Genomic DNA, 20,569 nt, shown 5'->3' with positions numbered 1-20,569 from the left:
CATGATAAAATGTCTCAATGTTTCTCTCAGAGCCGCTAAAATGTTTTAGTACGTTTCAGAATGTCGTAATATATTGAAAATATTTGAGTTTTAAATACCATGCAAAAATGGTCTGAAAATTATTTAAACGATATAGATTTACGTAACGTGATGTGAGAAGAGGCAACTGGTACTAACATCACATCAAAATGTCGGAATTAAAACTTAATCCTGGCTGAAAAAAACTCGCTGACAAAATAAATTTCAAACAGTAATGGATTTCACGATGAATTTGGTACACTGATAAAAAAAGCGATTACCTAAATATGATATTTTGAGTATGAAAACCCGAATGGGAGAATATTATCTATAAAAAGGTTATAAAAGCAGCAGAAAAACGATGTGGTTTTTCCATTAAATTGTCACTCATTGAGCTTGTAAAGTTATAATTTAAATTCATAGTATGCTCGTTATAATATCTTGGTATTGGAATTTGAAAAACATGATGTCTGGAGACGGAACCCAATCTTTTCCAACCCCCATAGGGAGTAGTAGCATACCCTGAATTTTTAATTGTACTATTTAGACTGCTGTTATTTTTTAACTATGGTTTTACTACAGCAACAATTTTTTTTATAGGAAAGAGCTATGATGTGATATGAGCTGTATAACGTAGTACAACTAAATACAGGTAAGATTAAAATTCTCATTCTTATCAATTTTGAAATCTTTAAGTGTTTTGTCCAAAAATTTAAATTTTCTAATATCTGTTGCTTTTTTAATATCGCTATCTAATTTTCAATTGATAAACGGATTATGCCAAACCGAAACTTGTCTTACGGTAAAGTGATGCTGTTTACAGAGGTCTTTTATTCTATTCCTGTTTTTGACAAAACTGTGTTACCTTTTTGATATAATGCAAACACAGAAGGACACTTGGTTTGAGAATTAATATTTTTTATTCAAAAATTACAATTTTGTTACGTTGTTTTGTACTATAAGTAAACTGGTTCATACATAAGAAATATCTATACATGCATAATAAATTTTTTTTAAATTTTCTTGACATAAAGGATTGATTCCAAATGGGAAATGGAAGTATTTAAGGTATAGAATATTAAGTACTGCCAGGATAGCCTGCTTGTTATGGTGATGGACCCATGTCCAAGTGATCATAAGTTCGATCATCGCTGACCGAAGACTCCACGTGTAATAAATGGTGAATGGTGCACGTTAAACCTGCCGGGTCACACAGTCATCTATGTTCACAAAACAAATCATATCTCTGGGGTACTGAATTAAAGATTGATCGTTCTCAGTTTCAGGTTAAAATCACGATCTGGGAATGAATAATTGGATATATGAATGTATCCGCCGTGTAAAAGAAATGCGACGTACGCGTGACTGAATTAGTATTTTTGGCCATAGATGGCGCCACTGAAGCACAAGAAACGCACTTTTGCCTTAAATTCGCTTAGTTTCACCAAGCAGGCTTGCTGGTATTGTCAGGTGGCATTAGAAGCAACAACAGAATTTTAAGTTTTTTACTGGAGATGCAAATAATTATTAACCCTTTATTTATTTTTGCAGAGATATTTTCTTTATTTTTTGAAACCTTTCCCACTAAAAAACTGCAAAGAAATGAATACTTATTGATTTATAATAAACTTTTCTTATGTATAATATTGAATCTATTCGGGCAGTAAACTGAAAAAGAAAGTTGTATTTATAAATTTTATGCTATTATTAGCTAAAATATGTTAGCAAATTGCATTTTGCGAAATAAAATTCACGCAAAAGTTTTTTTTTAATAAATATAAAAATACAATAGCAATTTTTTATCTGTGTTTATATCATAGATAGTGTAATGAATCTGAAGAGTGACTTAAAAAAATTACTACGTCTTGTAGAATTAAAATAAAGTATGATTTTTAAATTTTCCTTTTTCAAAATTTAAATATTGTTAAAATTGCAAATTTTGTTTTGAAATTCGCTGGTTTATCCACAAAGAATATATCATTGAATTTGATTTTGTAAAATTTCTAAAATTATGGAAACAAATTTGAAACATGGTTTTTGAAAGATTTTTTCCGGTTGAATAATTTTTAATGCTTACATGATTGTTACTAATATTGTTTAAGCGGAATTTATCAACTATATATGTTTATTGTAAATCAATTCCAATAACTTTAAATAAATTGACATTTGACATTTCATTTACCAATCAATATACGAAATGCACCGTAAAATTGACTATTAGTATATCACACTCGTTTCAAAAATATTTTACCAATTTAGTTCAATACCAAAATAACTTGAATGAAGTAAAAGTATCAAAACAAATTATTTAATACAAATTTTAAAAAAATGCTTTTAAAAAAACCCAGAAGCAATACTTCTTTATGGTTATTTTTTTATGCATATTCTACAAAATTTGTAATTTTTTTATAACCGTCATTGAAAAGTTTACCCAATTTCGGGTTTAAATTACTAATATTCAACTCCGTAGCCTTGTAATATTGAACCCCATCCAGAAGACAAGGAAACTCCTGGATCAAGTATAGGGAGAAATTCGCCTTCGTGAAAGACTTCTCGATGAAACTAACCCGCATTTGCGCTACATGGAGCGGAAAAAAACGAAAGCCTTTCAAGATCCCTTGAACCCATTATCCGTCTACCACTAAGGATATTTTTACGTTAGCACTGCTGTCGGTGCAAGCCGGGTGCAGAATTCAACCAGCCACTTCATATGAGGGTGAGCGCTCTATCCTCTCAACCACCACGGCTATCCAAGATTTTGCAACATTTAATATTCACAGTTTTTTACATAAAAAGAAATCAATTTTGTATTTTAGCAACATTAAACTTAAATTGATTCTAACGCGCGCATGTCTGACATTTTCTTAATTGATACCGGCCATTTAATAAGGAATAACGGAATCTTAATTTTAGACTTAATTATTGAATGATAATTCTAAATTAATATTGGAAATGCAGAAAAGAAATATTTAACAGAAAATAGTTTATTTATTATGTGATATATAACATGAATTAAATAACTATATTTGCACCATAAATTGAAAACACCAACTAAGAGCAAAACATGATTTATTTTAATAACGCATAAGTTTGCAATTAATCTAAAACAATACTAATTTAATGGAATTTGAAAATCAACTATGAATTAAATTCAAGTGACACTAAGACTAATAATAAACTAACTTCAAAAGATCGACATACTTTAAACTAATAAAGGAAACCCGCTTGACCTCATAAATAGAAATATATTTATCATATAAGCGGCGATTTCAATTTCGTTTCGTTCCTACATAACTATATTTTAATTTATAACCGTCGTTGAACAGCCGACCAAATTTTATGAGCTTACGACTACTAATATTCAACTCCTTAGTCTTGTAATTTTGAACCCAATCCAGAAGACGAGGGAGCCCCTAGATCGAGTATTGAGAGAAAGAGTCATCAGTGGCCACGAATTCAACTTCTACCCCATCCATACGTCACACCCGTTTATGGAGCGGACCTATTCATACATTCATTCATTCATTCATTCATTCACATACAGTAATTTTGATCTGAACCACAGAACGATCAATATCCAATCCAGTACCCTTGAGGCATAATTTGTTATAGGAACTGGAAGGACTTTGTGATACGACATATTTAACGTGCACTGGTCATCATATAACTATACAAATTCGTTGTTATACTAATGACTTGAAAATAAAAAAAATAGAATATATATTCTGAATTAATAAATAAATTTTTAATACTTAGTAATGTTTATACATACAAAAAGTAGAATTCGTATCTTTTTTTATCGAATAATATCGGAAGTATTATGATAATAAACCAAAAAATAATAATAATAAACCACTTTGTTCATATTTTTCACGTTATTATGAGTCATATCTGAGCTGATTTCTTACTCAATTTTTATTCATTTGATCCCGTGTTAGAAGTTTAAAAAACTTTATTTAGATGGAGCTGTTCTCAGAAAGTGCCTAAGAAAGCATAATTGATTAGTTAACTAAAATATAAATTGATTAGTGCTGAAAAGAAAGACATAAATTTTTCTACTTCCACTTTTAAAACTCTTGTATTGTTCCAAAACCTTTAGATTAAGAGGAATTTCGGGGATGTAACAGCTAACTCTGGATGTTTCTGCATTTTACATTAATGGCTTTACAGTAATAAGAAAGCTATGTATTTATATATAAAAAAATGTATTTTATATTGCTCCCACTATTTAACTGAAATTTCTGAAATTTAATCAAAAGTCATTAAAGCAGAAAAATTTAGAAATAATGATTTGTTCAAAAACATTTAGACTATGATAAATTTCGGGAGTTATCTTAATGCGCATATTTCTAAAAAAATATTACCTATTAACTTCAGAAAATAATCTTTCAATTGGATTCTTAAATACTTATGTCTCTTTGTGTGACTCTGTCTTAAAATTAATAAGAGAATTCTTTTTCAAGCTTTTATAAATGTTTTTATAAAAGTTATTTTTTTTCTAAATTTATTTTAAAATAATTAATAAATTTTGAGTTTTAAAGTATGCAAATCATTTTACAAATTTACTTTATTTTAAAGTAATTTCAAATGAAAAAAAAAATGGAATAAAATCGGTTGAATAGTTTCTGCAAAATCCAATCTTTAAAAATGCTTCGTTGAAATTTCTTAAATTTTGTATTCTAACATTTAAAATTAAATACTTCAAAATTATGTGAAAATCAGTATACCTTGCTATTCGAACGTTTTTAAACTGCTATTAAATAATATGATAAAAAATACTTAAAATTATTCTTTACATGTAATTATTTACGGATAAATTCGTTTTATATTTATGTGCGAAAATGTGCAATATGCTTAAAAAAATTATCGTGATTTATCGAATTATGCTAAGAAGTGAATCTGTATTAATGAGTCTTAAGTTTTTATTGTTCCCCTGTGAAATTATTAGGAGCAGTGTACTACTACCCCCATATTTTGGACGTCAAAAATCCAAATTTGTTTTAAAAAATACCTCTAAAGTTTTAAGTACTAAGGACCCGTTCATTGCAAATTCTAGCGCAATCCTTCTTATTTGCCTTAATTCGCTTTTAAATTTTTTTATCACTTTTAATCCTCTTAATTTTGTTTTTACTCTTCCCTAAAGTTTCGTGTGGTCTACACTTATATTCAATTAATTTTTACCCATTTTCTGCCAAAGTTGGGCAAACGCACCGTTTTAATAAATATTTTTTATTATCACTATGACGTATATTTCTCACTAATTTTATTTTTCTGCTATTATCAAGGATTCTTAAGAACCCCAAAAATTAATTGTAATTCAATTGGAGTGAACTCTTTCTGTTGGGAAATTTTTAAACTATTAAAGTTTTTATAAACATAAAATGGTTATTGACAAATTAAATTTTTTGAAAATGTCTAATTATTACTTTTGAGATAAATTATTATGATTTTATGATGGATTAAAGTTGCAAATCAGTAAATGAAAAAAATATTAAAAAATAAAAAAATTCATAAGAAAACAAGCGTTCAACAAATGGTTCGTTCATTGGTTTGGTGTACAGTGTCTATACGCACCATTTTATTTCTTAAATAAAATATAATTAAGATATCCTAATGAATGTAATGTAAGCGTTCGACAGATTCCCTTAATTTTTAAACATAAGACTTTTTCAAACAATACGACTTATGCATTTTTAAAAAAATTCTCAGGAATTCGAATGATTTTCCTAAATTTTGTATTTCGTCATTTTAAATTGCATTTTTTTTAACGATGCAAAAATTGTATGCCTTACAATTCATTCATTACATTTTATTCAAAAATTACAATTTTATATCATTTTGCATTATAAGTAAACTGGTTTATACATAAGAAATATCTATAGTATCTATAAGAACTTTTTTGAAATTTTTTTCACAAAAAGGTTTGGTCCCAAATAGGAAATAGAAATATGTAAGATTTGGAATTTTAAGTAGGGCCTGTATAGCCTGGTAAATAATGCGTTGGGTCCATGTCCAAGAGGTCGTGAGTTCTATCACCGCCGACCGGAAACTCCCCGTGTAGTAAATGGTCACTGGTGCGCGTTAATTCTGTCGGGTCACAAAGTCTTCTATGTTCACAAAACAAATCATACCTCTGGGGTACTGAATTAGAGATTGATTGTTCTCGGGTTCAGCTTGAAATTATGATCTGTGGGTGAATAAGTGGATATATGAATGTGTCCGCCCTGTAATAGGCTGTGACGTGTGTGTCATTGAATTCACAGTTTTGGCCAGAGATGGCGTCACTGAAGCACTTCTTCCTTACATTAGCTTAGTTACACTAAGCAGGCTTGCTGACATTGGTAAGTGGCATTAGATATAGCATATGGCAGCCATTATTTATCATATAGCATTATTTATCATGTAGCCATTATTTACCATAGAGCAGGCATTTCAATTTCATTTTTATAGATAACTATTATTTTTGTTATTGTCGTAGCCATTAAGGCACTGGGGGTGTGATCTTGTTCTCCAGTTTCGGCATCTATGACCAAGAATTCGACAACTGCCACACCCATACGTCACACCCACTTATAGAGCGAACCCATTCATACATCCATCCATTCAATCAATCATCTACAGGACGTAATTTTGACCTGAACTAGAGAACGATCAATCTCCAATCCTCAAAGGCATAATTTGTTAACGGAACATGGAGGACTTTGTCACCCAACAGATTTAGCGTGCACTAGTCACCACATAACTATACTAATTCATTGTTATACTAATTATTTTAAAGTAAATTTATGTAACGAAAAAATAGTTAATATGTATTCTGATTTAATAATTTAAATACTTAGTAATTTTGATGCATACAAAAGTGGAATTCGTATCCTATTATAACATAATAATCTCGGAAGTATATTATAATTATAAAAAAAAATAATAATAATAAAGCACTTTGTTCATATATTTCTCGTTATTATAGGTCGTATCTGAGCCGATTTGGGTCGGAGTTTTGATTCATTTAATCCAGTGTTAGAAGTCCTTTATTTAAATAAAGCTGTTCTCAGAAAGCGCCCAAGAAAGCATAAGTGATTAGTTAACTAAAATATAAAGTGACTAGTGCTGAAAAGAAAGATATAAATTATTCTACTTTTGCTTTTAAACGGCATTTTGGAATTCATATTTGCCCAGACTAAAATAAAATTATCTTAATATGAATCTGATGAATATGAAGCATTTGATTAATATGAATCTGATTAATATGAATCCCTTGATTAATATGAATCCCTTCATTAATATTACAACTAATCTAGATATTTCAGTTTCAATATCTTATGAAATTATTACTGATTCAAAAACAACGGTATTTTTATATTTATCATAAATTATTCACTTTTCGTGTATATCTTAAAGTGGAAGTTTAATATTATATTTGATAGGGACCTATTTTATTGGTAAAAAAGTTTTAATTACTAAGGGCCAGTTCATTCTAAAGTCTAACGCAGTCCTTCTTATTTGCCTTAATTCGCTTTTCAATTTTTTTATCACTTTTAATCGTCTTAATTTTGTTTTTACTCTTATCTAAAATTTCGTGTGGTCTAATTTTAGATTCACTTCATTTTAACCCATTTTCGGCCAAAGTTGAGCATACGCGCCATTTCAATAAATATTTTTTTATTAACATTGTGGGGTATTTTTTTCACTAATTTTATTTTTCTGCAATTGTCAAAGGCTGTTAAGACACCCAAAAACTAACAATAATTCAATTGGAGTGAACACTTTCTGCTGAGAAAATTTTTTATGCTATTGAAGTTTTCTTTTAACTTAAAACGTTAAATGAAAGTTTTTGAAAATGCATAATTATTCCATTTGAGATTTATCATTATGTTTTTATGATGGATTTAAGTTGCAAGTCAGTAAATAAAATAAAAAAAATTCATAAAAAACAAGCATTCAGCTAAATGGTTTGTTCATTGTTTTGGTGAATGGGTGCCTATACGCCCCATTCTATTTCTTAAAAAAAAATTCATGCATGAAATTTTTTTGTGTCTTAATGAATGTAATGTAAGCATAGTTCAATGAAAATAACACCACATTTTATAGAATTTCTATGCTTTGCCTAAAATAGGAGAATTGAATGTGGTGTTTGTGGTAGGATAAGAAGAGATGTCTCATTCAGTTAAAAGAAATCTTCATTTGTTAAATAATCACAGAAGCAAACTTTAATGCATACTTTTCAATTTATTTCAAAAGAAAATTATCACAATTGGGGAAACATAATACTTTTTTGGCAATGTATTGCTGCTTAAAAACTTTTCATAAATTTATATTTATTGAACGTTGAAATTATAAATATTTCAGTTTTTTTAATTTTGAAAGTATTGCCCAAACGGGGCTATGTAGTTACTTTACGAGCATTGTAATGGTATACCGGACAAATGTAATCCAGGCAATGGCACTTGATCTTTAAAAATAAACATCATTGAAGGATATATTGAGCAAATGTCTGACCAAATCATTTAAAAAAATTTATTTTTAATAGTTTTAAGTAGAGGGGCACAGCATACGACCTGTACAGCCGTATGTATAGCCTGCGGCAGCAACCTAAACATAATTTTAAAAATTAGCAATTTTAAAAAATAAATAAAAAAAAAGTTCAGTAATTTTAAATTGCGCAATCAGGCTGGGATAGCCTGGTTGGTAGGGCACTGGGCCCATTTCAAAGAGTTCTTGGGTTCGATCCCAGCCTACAATGGTTACTGATGCACATTAAATCTGTCGAGTCACAAAATCCTTCATGTTCCCATAACAAATCATACCTCTGGGGGTACTGATCCAGGAGTTTCCTTGTCTTCTGGATTGGTTCGAAATTAGGAGTTGAAGATTAGTAGTCGTAAATCCAAAAAACTGGGTCGGATGTTCTACGACGGATTTAAAATAAAATAATATTGCGCAATCAAATTTTTGATGCACAAAATCTCAACCAATGTAGTTTCTCAATGGTTAATGCTACGGATTTACGCATAGTTTTGTAAATCCCAATATTTTAATTCGACATTATTATTGACCCTCTTCGTGTGTGGTGATTTCGTCGAAAATTCAATGACTTTTCGATAATTATTGCTACCCATTTTCACGTAGTTTCTGAAATCGCGATATTTTTTTTTTATGAAATCGAAATATGTTCGAACGTCTTGAAAGTTATGAGACGCTTTAATTGAGTAAACAGCATCGTAAATCTAAATGACTTTTGATCATTTTTTCGGCAGTTATTGCTAGTTTTCAAAATCGCGATATTTTTAGCACGACGTTATTGTGAATTGCGAGTAACGATTCACTCATTGAGCTAATCATTTTTTGAAGTGGTTTAATTGTGACGATTTTATCGCAAATCAAATTATTTATGAATCGTTATTTTGGCAATTATTATTGCTACACATTTCAACAAGGTTTCGAACGTCCTAATATTTTTTACGCGAATCCCGGGCATTTAAATACATTACTTTTTGACGCTAGTTATGCCGATTTCATCGTAAATATAAAAGGATTTTAATAGTTTTTTTTCGGTAGTTATAACTATTAAAATCCCTTTTTATTTACGATGGGAACCTACGCCTTTCCCCACGGTTCAAAACATCCTCATATCTTTATCACTATATTTTCACGGCATGCGAGTTTTGAATCGCGCATTAAATTAATCACTCACTTGCTCTGTGTCGATATCAACCCAAATATAAGTATTTTTTGGCACGTTTATTTTTTGACAGTCGCAATTTAAAAGTCACACATCCTAATTCGTATTCTCGCGGTCTGAAAATTGCATTTCATATTAACATTAACGAGATTTCATACTAACATTAAAAATCATCTATCGCGATTCGTATTCTTGAGATTTAAAATCACAAATCGCGATTCAGCGTTTAAAAAATCATACGTTATTACTCTTCTCTCAATTCAAAAATCACACACCACGATTTATATTCACGTGATTTAAAAACCACATATCGCTATTCATGTTTACACGTTTTAAAAATTATACATTGTGAGTCTTCTCGCAATTTGAAAATCACATATCTCGATTCGTATTCTCGCAATTTAAAAATCTGGAAAGGAAGAGCTCCAAAATCCCAAACTAATTAAGTTATATGCCCTAAAATTAATACTGACCACAACAGCTTCTGTATAAATGAATTTGTCATGTTCAAGGTTAAGGAGCAGTCTTTAAACAAAATCATTAAATTTTCATTTAATAACCCGAAAAAGCTATCACATGATCAAGTAGATCAAACCATCACAATATTTTAAAATGTTTCAAATTGTGGAATATGCCATTAAGAAAATTTTTTAACCATTTTACATCATTTATAATTATATACAGAGAAATGATTTGTATATCATTAAATTTTAACTGTAAAAAAAAATAATAAATTTAAGTATCATAAAGTAATGCAAATTTTAATTTATTGCTAACACACGTGAATTAATTGTTAATAGTGTTATGTTTAAAAAGTATGGGTCATAAGGAATTGTAAGCAAGTATCTTATAGTTTTTTTATTTATTAAGGAAATAGTTCCTTCAAAATTAATGTTTTCTTTCTTTCCTTTCTCTCCTTTCTCAGACCTTTGCCCCTTTCTCAGCCAAAAATAAATCTTTCAAAGTTTAAGTATATTCCTTAATAAATGTTGAATCTTATTTTAAGCTGCAAGGGTTTCAATTTTAATCATTTTTAACGCTAAGAACTTTCTTTAAATCAAAGTATTTAATTTTCATTAATGTTGATAACTAGAATATTAATTTTTTTTTAATTTAATTCACTGAACAAATTTTTTATGTTAAAATTCATGATTAAATGGACTTAAGTATTATATAATGTGATTAAAACAAACATGAATATTCCCATTGTTTTTAATTATTTTAATTTAATCTGAATTTTTTCCCTGATAAGTTTATTCTGATTGTATTTTATTTTCTAAGTAATCAATTTCAATGTTTTTATTTTTATTTTAAACGTTTAAAAATATTTAATTTTATACCAACGTATTATTACAAGGTTAACTGATAAAAATAATTTAGTGCCTTGAACAATGATGTTTATATAGTAATCACTACTTACAATTACTAAACATGTTTGTCTAAGTACTTTGGCTTGCAGCTCTTCGTTGGTTAATCTGCTGTCCATGTGGCCCTTCGTTCAAAAAGATTGTGCACCCCTACTAATATAATTTGAAGATGCTCATTTGTTATAAAATAAATTGAGTGAAGACGTATTTTCGGCTAATTATTTATCAAACTTTTTTTATGCATTATTATATAGTTAAAAGTAATGTGAACTTTACATTTTTGAATTATAACAGAGATTTTACAAGATTAAAAATTTCGTTCGCTTCAAAAAACATATTAATGGGAAATAACAGTCGGCATGTTTCAAGCGCTCAAAGCAGGCGCCCGTTTTCAAGACAAGCCGAACGTGAATGATAAGAAACGTAAGTTTAAAATAAAACAAAAAGTTGTCCACGAAAAATGGAAAAAATAAAAGTGAGAAACAGAGCTAGAAAAAAAACCACAGTACTCGAGAGAGATAAAAGATCCACAGAACAAGAGAAACCACAGTGACCGTGAGAGACAAATCAAGGTAAAATGCATTTCCACTCGTTATGGAGAAGTGGTGAGGATCTGATATCGTTGAGAGGGGAATAAGCATTTATTTGAATAAAATAAGATTCCAAGATGAGCTTATGTGGCAGTGATGGAAATAATTTCGACATCGTCGAAATTGTATTTATGCCCATAATTCCAACAGTTTGCTGCAATGGATGATGTTTTGATAGCAGGCAATTATGTTTCTTTAAGTCTAAATTTTAAAGCGCGTCTAGTTTATCCGATATAGCCAATCTCTCACTGACAATGAATGTAGTAAATACCACAGTGATCATTAAAGCTAATAGAATCTGTAAGAGATCTAAATTTGGTTTTTGTTAAAAGGCCTAATTTTATAACGAACGGGGAAAAAACTGTTAAGTTCTTAAAGAAAGATCTCTGTAAGGATTTGAAGAGGTTTGAGTCTAGTTAGTTTAGCCAAGATGAACCCACTATAGAAGCGATTAAATCCACTGTCAACATCAAACGAGCGGAAGATGGTAAGTTCGGAGGTTAAGTAAAGTTAGAAGGTTGTAAATGTTAAATGTGTGCAAAACGGAAATATGGAATGCAGAAATGTTATGACAATTATGGTGAATAAAATTAATATGAGGTGGCAGAAAGACGGCTATACGCTTATGAGAAACAGGGGTGGAAAAATGGTCAGGGTATCTTTTTTTTTTTCTTTCTCTTTTGGCTTCCGTGGTTTTTTTTAACTTTTGTATCTTCCTGCTATTCATTCCATTTTTCATAAGCAGCTCTTCGTTTTATAATTCAAATCCCTTTTGTTTCTTCCGATTCACATCTGGCAAGTTTTGAAAATGGGCGCCTGTTTTTGAGTGTTTGAAACATGTATACTGTTATTTCTTGTTTGAATATTTTTCGAAGCGAACAAAGTTTTTATTCGAGTAATATTTTGCCGCTTTAGTTTCCTGAGATTATGTATTTAATGTAACAAAAATGTTTAAATTTTCAATATGCAATGATAAAAATTTACGTTTAATTTTTAAAATGAAAAATAAGTACAAAATTCTGGGACTAAAAATAAAACCATGCGTGCATAATTTAACTCTAATTTATTAAATAAATCAATTTGTTGCCCAATGCGAAGATTACATGCAAAGTATAAATACAAATATTGAATTGATGCAAATATTTGCTTACCACCAAATGAATCAATTCATTTTAAATGTTTAGTATCGAACAAAATGTCACAACTTATTTTTAAAAAAGATTAATTAATCAATGCAAAATGCGAATAAAAACTATTGCAAGTAAATATTAAAACTTATGATTAAAAAAATGTATTATATTATGTATTAAATATTCTTGTTATTAATATATTATAATTGATAGAACTACTTTGCTTACGCAAAATAATTCCGAATAATGGAAATTTTTACAATCTTTTAAGAAGGCGCTAGAGCAAGACTGTTTCATTTATTTTATATGAATGCTGATTATGAAACAATTGTGTTTTTATAATTTATCTTTTCGAGAGGAAAAAGAAAGTTTCATAAGATTGTAATGCTAGGAGCTAACTGTTTTATGAACTAAAACTTATTAGATATTCTAATTAGATATTAGATATTATATCCGGATAATAGATCATTCACCAGGAGTTGGCAGTTGTTACCGCCTTCATCACGTGGTATCCGACGATATTATTTCTCTATCTTTGGGAGAAGGAAGTGAACAATCCTGACCAAGCTTGCTATTTGGCAATCGGATGACAAAAATATTTATTTAGCAATCTTTACGTGCATTTTATTAACATTAAATATTTCATAAATTTCATGATATTTCTCTCTTTTGAGTCTATAGCTTGTCCTTTTTGAGACATTTTGCTGTAATATATTTCATTAGAGTAACGAAAGGTAGAATTATAGATGATGAAGCGAAGTAAGTGACTGAAAAAGAATTCACCCTTTACGTTTGGCATGCATTAAGGGTTGTCTCAATTCCAAGAGCGGAGACTTTTCTCCTCTTATGCCTGCGCTGGAATAAACTCTTCGTCAGAATCGGTGGAGCCAAGTGCCAATTCCTGGTGAACGAACTGTAGCTACTCCCTCCTTTAGTGGGCCCTGGTAAAATTGTCAAACTTAGACCGGACCGAAGAAGGTTGATGAACGGTGTTATATACTAGTAAATTGGTATTGAATAATCGTAGTGCTACATTACTCTTACACCAGAATGTCATTTTGGATAGAATTCTATCAATGGATATCGCTGTATGATTCATTGCTGTTTTTATGAGAGGCAGGGAGCGCTGTATTAAGATAACCATATTTTGAGCGCTGCTTATGAGAGATGTTTTAATATCATGGTAGTGTGTTTAATCACTCCTCGGTTGCTTTTATCAGTGTGTGCAGCGTCACGTTGCGTGTGATCGAGACTGGGTAGCAACAACACGAGAAAGATATTGTCGCAATTACAAATCACAATCGTGAAAATCGATTTTTACATCAAATATTATTCAGGATGATCCGTTTTTTTTCGCACCGTACCATTCAGCGTTTGCATTTGTGACGGTTTTTCGTCCGATAATTATAATGCAGAAAGAAGTTTGAGAATTTGTTTATTTTCAGAGTCTATAAATTCCGCAATAAGACTTCCTATAAGAGTATTATATTTGTTAGCAGCTGGAAGATGAAACAAAATATCTGAAACTGCCGTTTAAGTCTGTGTCTATAGCTGCTATAATATTGCTATATTTCGTTTAGTCGTTAGTAATTCCTGATAAATCAAAATTCCTTAACAAACCAAAGTTTGATATTATTCTTCCATGTTAGTGGTAGTTTAAAAAGTATACATGCAAATAGAGATTCAGAAAGATTCTGCACAATTTCGTTTGTCATGTTAAACTTAAAATAATAAAAAGTTTAAGCAAATTAAACTAATTCATGTGCTAACGCAATTTTGACACGTATTTTAATTTTAGAAATAAATTTCTATTACAATTAATACTAACAACGAAAAACTTAGTTATTAAGGGGAACAAATTGCATATTTAAACAAAACGAAAGACCATTAAAACCAACTTGAATCGTCGCCACGTATTATACAATCTAATAATTCGAATAATTTTCCCAAAAAGATTGCTTTAAGCGAGCCACTGAAGAGAATATAAAAGTTTAAATTCTATCAGAACAATTTATTCAAAATATTAGAATACAGTCTTTAGCTAAATTATTCGACGCACTATAAGATTCTGCCGCATCTTTTCTTTCTTTTCGGCCTCAATTCGTCCCCTGACTCAATTTTCTTTTCTATGCGTCGTTCGCTAACTTCAGAAACCTTCAATCTTCGTGATATTTCGAGGCTTGAAAATATTTTAGCATTCACGAGGGCCTTTACTTTAGCTTTTTTACATCGCCTTTTTTTTCCACGAGTGACTTTATTTTATTTTATATCCGTCGTTGAACAGCAGACCCGATTTTGGGTTAACCATTGCTAACATTTAACTCCGTAGCCTTGTCATTTTGAACCCAATCCAGAAGACAAGGAAACTCCTGGATCAGAACCCCCAGAGGTATTGATTTGTTACGGGAACATGGAGGACTTTGCGACTCCACAGATTTAACGTGCATCGGTCACCATTTACAGCACAAGGAATGTTCGGCCGGTCGGGATCGAACCCACGAACTCTTGGACGTGGGCCCCGTGCCCTACCAACAGACTATCTCGGCCTTTTTTTTTCTTTACACGTGATTGAAGTTTTTCGATTTATTATATAAACACTGCACAAAATAAGCAAATAACTGCGTATTACAAAACTGTAAATCCTATAAGTACAGCACATAAAGTCACAGAAACACAACCGCAACTGACGCAAGCGATAACGCGACTGAAACCGGTTTGCACTAGAGTGCCTTCAGTGAACAAAATAAACAAGTAAACAGGTGAACAAATAAACAAGGGCAAACTAGAGTGCCTTCACTGAAGGCACTCTAGTTTGTACTTGTTTACGTGAGTGTATCAATGGGTTAACATTGTAATGCAATACATTGAAAATAAATACAAATAGAAAGTATATAAAGATTTCCGGAATAAAAACTCATCACATGTACATTTAAATATATAATTATTGCATACAAACTCGTGCAAGACATGTAATTATTAAAACACTACAGTGCTTTCCTGGGACTGTAACTTCAAAAAAAGAATAAATATTATTACAGGCTTAAACTGGAGATAGTGCCGAGCACCCCAAAGGAATAAGTTAATAAATTAAAAAAACAAAATTTTTTCTGTTTTGCTTAAAAGCTTAAAAGTGGATAAGAATGTAACTTTTAAATTATAAATTTTCATTATTCATTTCATATTTTAAAGCACTCATTGCAGTGTGAAAACTAATTTGCCGCTTCATTAGCAATAAATATATTTCATTTGTGTCCATTTCATTTTATATACATTTATTTAAAATGATTAATTAATTATAAAATTTATGGAATGCTTAGTTAGACTATCACTGCTTGTAAATAAAGAATAAAGACGTGTTCTAAAAGAATAATTTGTATTTAAAAATATTTTCTCATCTAAATTAATTAACTTTTCATTCGACAAGTTGGTTCTCTGTCTTTGTCATTCTTTAACAGGGGGTGCAGCGTTTTTAAAAAGTGCTTAAAGGTGCTTATTTTTGATTTGAGTATTGTAAAAGCCCTTAAAGGTGCTTTTTTTATTCAGGATTTGTGATAAGTGCTTAATTTTCTATCTTTTATAAAGATTTTTTTTTCCTTTGCTGTGTCGATTGTCGTTCTAAATTACAAAAACTGCATGATTTTCACAATTATCTCTGCAATATTTATCAGAAACTAGTTATTTTATTATGATTATGTAAAGTCTTTGAAAATGTTTTTGAATTTTATTAATTTTATGTTTATAAATTAAGAACTTAAAACGATAGGGAAAAAATATTACTGCACAGATCCTAACTATGATTTTCTTTTTTTGGAAAGTCATAAAAAATGTTCTTTGTGTGCTTAAAAAGAACTTAGAAGGTGTTTGTTTTTTGGTGGAAAATCTGGCTACGCATCCAGTTTAATGTTTTGAGTTTTATTTGGAAAAAAAATAACTGGCTAAGTAAGCTTATTTATTCAGTAATTAGTTTGTAGAGAATAAATAATAAACTTTTTTTATTATTATTACAGTTACGAATTTTAGTTAAATAATATTAAAAACTATTTATGCATTTTGTCAGATTTTTGACCGTTAAATACGAAAACAGTTTTAAAAAGTAAAAAAAAATAATTGGAATAAAAAATTCTTACGCTTAATTTATACCTTGTTAAACGAAATCTGATATTTATTAACCATTTAACCATGATAAAATGCCTCAACGTTTCGCCCGGAGTCGCTTAAGACCTTAAGTATGTCCCTGAGTGTCGTAATAAGTTTGAAATATTTAAGTTTTATTACCATGTGAAAATGGTCAAAAGATTCTTTAACATTCTTTAAAGATTCTTTCTTAGATTCCTTTCGTGTTTTTAGCACGTCAGAATATGGTCAGCACTCAATTTCGAAGCGTCACATCATCATCACATCAAAATTTCTGAATTAAAACTTAACCATTTCTGAAAAAAATTAGTTGCCCAATTAAATTTGAAATTGTAATGAATTCTGCGATGAAGTTGGTACAATGAAAAAAAAGCGATTACTTAAATGTGATATTTGAAGTACGAAAAACCGAAAGAAAAAAATTGTCAATAAAAGGGTTATAAAAGCAAATGAAAAACTATATGGTTTTTCGATTACGCAGTGAGAGTGTAATTTTATAAATATGGAGTATGTGTTTTATAATATCTTATATAATGTCTTAATCAAAGTATCGGAATTTGAAAAACACATAGGGGGTTACGTCTGGTCTAAATTTTTCTCAACCCTGGAAGGAGTCATTACATGTCCTGCCTTTTTGATTGTACTATTTATACTGCTGTTTTTTTCTTTCTTTTTTTTTGAACTATGGTTTTGCTAAAGCAACTGTTTTTCTTGCAGGAAAGAGTTATAATGTCAATTGAGCTAGTACAACAAAATACAGGTAACATTATAATTCTCTTGTCTTTTCAATTTCGAAATCTTCCACGTGTTTTGTCCAAAAATGTAAATTTTTTAATACCTGTTGCTACCTGTTTCATTTGCTGGATTTTTTTTTCTATATATATATATATATATATATATATATATATATATATATATATATATATATATATATATATATATATATATATATATATATATATATATATATATATATATATATATATATATATATATATATATTAATGGATTAACATAAATAATTTTTGATCTAATGATTGGATCTTCACGTTCTAGGGCTCAATCTGAATGCTTCGAAGGGGTTATATGTGTTTATTTATTTGTGCAAACTATATTTTAAGTTACGAAATCAGACACAAAAGCGTACTTTCTCTGAATAGACATATCATTTTCTTGGCGGATTCGAATAGGAGGTAGCCGCAATCTGAGAAATAAGATTTTAGTGGTTAGAACAGGAGAGTGGTCCTGAATATGGACCCCTTAATATTAACTTTACTTTTTGCGTATTTCATCATAGCTTGAACTTTTTAAGCGAATTGAAAGATTTTTCACACAAAGCTTCACACGAGCTTCGTTTATCCAGAAATAATTTCAAGCAAAATAAAACTCTCAGTAAATACTTATCTTTTATTATTTTATTTAGTAGTAGTAAAGAAAATTGAATTCGTATACAAGTTTTGCATCAATTTGCAATTTTAAATGGTGAAATACGAAATTTGAAAGATATCGTCCGAATACTTACTGAGAAATTAATTCTTAAACATAAGACTTACGCAGTTTTGAAAAAAACGACTTTTTCAAAATTCAATTTCTCAGAAACCATTTGTCTGATTTTACCAAATTTTGTATTTCGCCATTTTAATTTAGATTAATGAAAACGATGCTAAAATGTAAACCTTACAATTCAATTTTTTTCGGCTTTTATTAAATGAAATAAATTTTTATTATAATTTTTAATTAATTTTTATGTTTTTATGAAATAAAATAACTATAAAGTTTATAATAAATAATTATTAAAATTTTGACTTGGATTTATCTATAGATAAAAAAATTTATAATTTTGCACAAAAATTTTTTAATTTTCGTTAAAAGTTCTTGTGATATAGCGGAATACTCAAAGAGGTAAAATTAATATTACGAACGAGCAACCTGCATGCGTAGGGTAATCGAGTAATGTTGATTATTTTAACTAGTCTATAACTAAAAACTTTCAAAAATCAACTGATCATTCTTCAAAATTAATCTGAATTTATTAAAATTATAACTCAAAATTAGCGTAAAATGTTTTCACGTGACTCAAAAAGAGGCGGGATTGATTATGACGTCAAAATCCACTTTCTGGATAAGAGGATTTAGCTGAACCAAAATTTGTCATAAGGTTAAGCGATGTTGTTCACAAAGTTGTTTTATTCTAATCTTATTTTTGACAAAAATGGGTAAACTTTTTGATATAATGCAAACAGAGAAGGACATTTGGTTTGAGAATTTTTATTCAATGTCATTTTTTATTAAAAGTATACTGGTTTATATATAAGAAATATGTATACATACGTAAAATCTTTTTTGGTATTCTTTCACCTGAAATTTTGATCCGAAATAGGAAATGGGAATATTTAAGATAATTTTAAGTAAAGCCAGGTTAGTCTGGTTAATAAGGCGTTGGGCCCATGTCCAAGAGGTCGTGGGTTAAATCACCACCTGCCGAAGACTTCCCATATAGTAAATGGTGACTGGTGCTCGTTATATCTGTCGGGTCACAAAGTCTTTTATATTCAAAAAACAAATCATACCTCTGGAAGTACTGATCCGGGAGTTTCCTTTTCACTGGATTGGTTCAAAATTACAAGGCTACAGAGTTGAACATTAGTAGTTGTAAATCAAAAAACTGGATCGGCTGTTCAACGACGGTTACAAAATACAAAAAATGAATTGGAGATTGATCGTTCTCTGGTTCAGGTCAAAAATACGATCTGTGGATGAATAAATGGATATATGAATGGGTCCGCCCTGTAAATGGGCTATGACGTGCGTGTGACTGACTTCGTATTTTTGGCCAAAGATGGCGCCGCAGAAGCACAAGAGACGCACTTTTGCCCTTAATTCACTTACTTTCACCAAGCAGGCTTGCTGGTATTGGCAAGTGGCATAAGAAACAACTGCTAACGGTGGTTCATCTATAAATCTAATTCTAGAAATTTTATTAAGAAGTGATCAATGTAGGTCTAAAAATTCTATTAAGAGGAAATCGACGCAATTCTAATTCAACAGTCAAATCTAAGAATATTTTGAATATTTAATAAAAGAAAAGAAAGTGTTTACATTTCAAATTAAAGCTCAACAGCTACATGAAATTCTACATATCGACTGACGATTAAAATTCAGTTCTTTTTCTTTTTTGTTTTAAGCAGTGCGCATGCGCGTCGTTACTTCTACGTTCAACCAGAGTGAGAAAGAGAAAAAAATGTTACTTGACGGGAACAACAACAACAACAGAATCTTAAATTTTTTACTAGAGATGCAAATAATTCTTAACCCTTCATTTATTTACTTTTGCTTACCTTTTTCCTTATTTTTCAACCTTCTCTCTGAAAAACAGCAAAAAATAAATACTTATTCATTTATAAAAATTTTTCTTAAGCATAATATTGAATTAATTCAGGATAATAAACTGAACACGAAAGTTGTATTTTTAAATTTTATGCTATTATTAGCTAAAATATGTAACCAAAAATGCATTTTGCAAAATAAAATTCATACAATTTTTTTTAAAAATAAATATACAATCACAATAGCAGTTTTTTGTGTGTGTTTATATCATAGGTAGTTTAAACTATTTAAAGTGCGGCGTAAAAAAAAAGTATTACTACTAAA

General features: G+C 29.7%; 1 protein-coding gene across 3 annotated transcripts in view; it reads left to right on the top strand.

Annotated features, from left to right (window-relative positions):
- The window catches only part of LOC147802079 (ATP-dependent RNA helicase DDX19A-like), a 201,113-nt gene that overhangs the window by 87,426 nt on the left and 93,118 nt on the right, over positions 1-20,569 (top strand). For all 3 annotated transcript variants that reach the window (XM_087153149.1, XM_087153148.1, XM_087153147.1), the window contains exons 8-9: positions 619-670; positions 17,636-17,678. The gene's annotated coding sequence lies outside the window, so the exon portion shown is untranslated. The remainder of the gene's footprint in view (positions 1-618; positions 671-17,635; positions 17,679-20,569) is intronic.

Source organism: Parasteatoda tepidariorum, chromosome 10 (genome assembly GCF_982258835.1).
Source record: "Parasteatoda tepidariorum strain Cologne lab strain chromosome 10, Ptep-v5.0, whole genome shotgun sequence".
Taxonomy (NCBI): domain Eukaryota; kingdom Metazoa; phylum Arthropoda; class Arachnida; order Araneae; family Theridiidae; genus Parasteatoda; species Parasteatoda tepidariorum.
Note: the sequence above shows the minus strand (reverse complement) of the source record. Positions and strands in the feature narration are given on the sequence as shown.